Raw genomic sequence first — 2,500 nt, forward strand, 5'->3', positions numbered from 1 at the left:
TATTTCAAAATGCTGGCAAATGAGACATGTGGCTTCATTCTTAAGGTATCAGTTTGTAATGATTCATTGACAACATTGTTCAAAACTTTATTATGCCATTGACCTTTCTGCGTGTATTGAGACATGTATTCTGATTTGCTTCACACATCCACATGGATTTATTCTTAGGTTATTTCTGTTTCTTGTTCTTATTAACTCCCAGTGACCCTTTCTTTTTACTACGGTCAGATATTTGTACTGTCGACCTTTTATTGTGTTTTTAAGAACAAAATCATATGCATTATCGTATTAAATTCTATCGTTTTGCTGATGCAGCGCCTTAATACAAACCTACATCTTCCCAATAAGCGTGAGTAATAGTTGTTACAAGAATTAGGATTCAGGTCCAGGTTGCTTATTATGGAAATCTGTATTACTTGTTCTTGTACAGATATTTACCTGTAACGTTAAAATGACGATACTTGTTTTTCCTTTTTTTACTTAAATTTTTGAAAATCAAAAACAATTATCGATTAGTAGTCAGCCCGTCAAATTTCCGATGGCTAAAATTTTCCGACGGAAACCAAATGATAAAAAAAAAATCTGCGGCAAAAATGTGTAAACCAATCAATTGCTTTGTGTCTGCATTGGCGTGTCTCGGGTATGGGGGCACAATGGACCAATGAAGTTCCCTCTCGCCTCTGTCCAGCGCCATCTGGTAACCTTCGGATTTCTGACCCCGCCTGATCCTGCATGCACGTTGCACGCTCTTCCTCCACCGGCCGCCTCTGCCGCTTGCCACAACGGAACGTGCGTGATTTTACATTCGGGTAAGAACCCTTTTCTCTTTGTTCAGGGTTACGCTGATGGTTAGTTTTCGCCTGGCGTCAGGGTCATTAATTCATTCATTATGAGACATTTGCATATTTGGAGATGCCGGGAGATTCTGTGATACACGACAGGAAAGCCTCCCCACACAGCCTTCCCGGTGCTCAGACAAGCGAGGTTGAGGATCCGGGACAGGATGGCTTGTTTGGAATGTGAAGATGAGTGCCCAGGTTAGCGGGGTTGTCTGGAATGCAGCGGGGCTTCCTTAGAATGCGAAATGGGAAACATGGGCTGTTAGGGAGCTTTTGAAATGGAAAGTCACGATCTGTTTTGCTGTGTTCTTTAGAATGTATTTCTAAGATCAGCTGTTTGACAGAAGACCATTCATACTCAACTCGGAGAAGAGGATTATTTATCTAGCAGTTACCATTGATGTTTCCGTCGGTGATTTTAGTGTGCAGAGCTGAACGAAGTCTCTGTTGGGCGAACGATTCATCTTGCTTTAAATCAAATATGCATGAATAATAAAAGTATTTATCGTATACATTTAATCAGTTCATTAATGTTCCGTTTCGACGCATCGTTTACCACGTTGTTTTGTCTAAATTTTATTCACCAAATATTAGATGTAAATGTTTGTCACATCAGCATTTGCCCCCAGTGTCTTTCAAGGACGTCGAGTCCCTCATACACACTTCTCTCCCAACTCACACTCTTCCCCACAACTTCACTCTCAAGATTCCTCTCCCCTGGCTTTGTGCCGTTGCCCCTGTTACTCCACTACCCAAAAGTCATTAAAAGAACATAGATATTTACAGCATCTGTAAACCAGTTCTTGGAGATTCGCATAAGCAGCATAACCTCCGGCAGAAAATTCCTGTCTCACGTGCCAAAGCATAATACATCTCTCACGTGCCCCTCCTCTCAGTGCAGTCGGGGTTCAGTGCTCACACGTGTCCTTTCCTTGGGCTATTTCTTGCCTGCATCTCACCCACATTAAGACTGACCTTATTTCATGACCTTGGTGCCCCTCAAACCTGTATACGCTCTGTTCTTGTTTACAGTTAATTTGTCACTTGTTTTTGCTCTCATATAAATATTTCCACTTCTTGCAACGCATATTATTCAGATGAATTTTAATTGCCGCTTTCGTTTGTTCATTCAGACTCTGTTGACTATACCACGGTCACTGAAGAGTGATAAGGGCAATGCAAATAAGCAGAGTTTTTCTCTTTCTTTCTTTTTTCTTTATTTTCGATTCTTCCTTTTTCTGTATGTGAAGTAACTTTACAACGCACAGTCTATGGAAATGTTACATATATCTGAATATCAATCACAATTACTCATCTTTTACTGTATTATTAAGTGACGTCAGAATTCGATTACTATATTAACGCGATATTATCTAAATATGTAATGAGGAAAGTGGTGATTATGACAACAGTGCTGATGATACTAATAACAGTAAGAGTAATTATATTAATTTTGAAAATAAAAATAGTAGCCACACTGATAATAAGGGTGGATATTATAGTAATACAAGCATAAGGAATAATAATTTCATTGACATTAATAACTGGAATGCAAATGATAATGGATAATATTGCTATCACGATTACAAACAGTAGTAATGGTAAAAACAACAATAATGATGATAACAACAAATAAACAATAATGATAATAATAATAGTAG

The 2,500-nt window shown here is 38.6% G+C and overlaps 1 protein-coding gene across 1 annotated transcript in view; it reads left to right on the forward strand.

The window, feature by feature from the left end:
* Positions 1 to 708: 708 nt before the first annotated feature.
* Positions 709 to 2,500, forward strand: part of LOC119574299 (importin-4-like) — a gene marked incomplete in the record, with an annotated part of 55,663 nt that continues 53,871 nt past the window's right edge. Inside the window, 1 exon segment of the mRNA XM_037921496.1 lies at positions 709 to 809.

This window comes from Penaeus monodon, chromosome 6 (assembly GCF_015228065.2).
Source record: "Penaeus monodon isolate SGIC_2016 chromosome 6, NSTDA_Pmon_1, whole genome shotgun sequence".
Lineage (NCBI taxonomy): Eukaryota > Metazoa > Arthropoda > Malacostraca > Decapoda > Penaeidae > Penaeus > Penaeus monodon.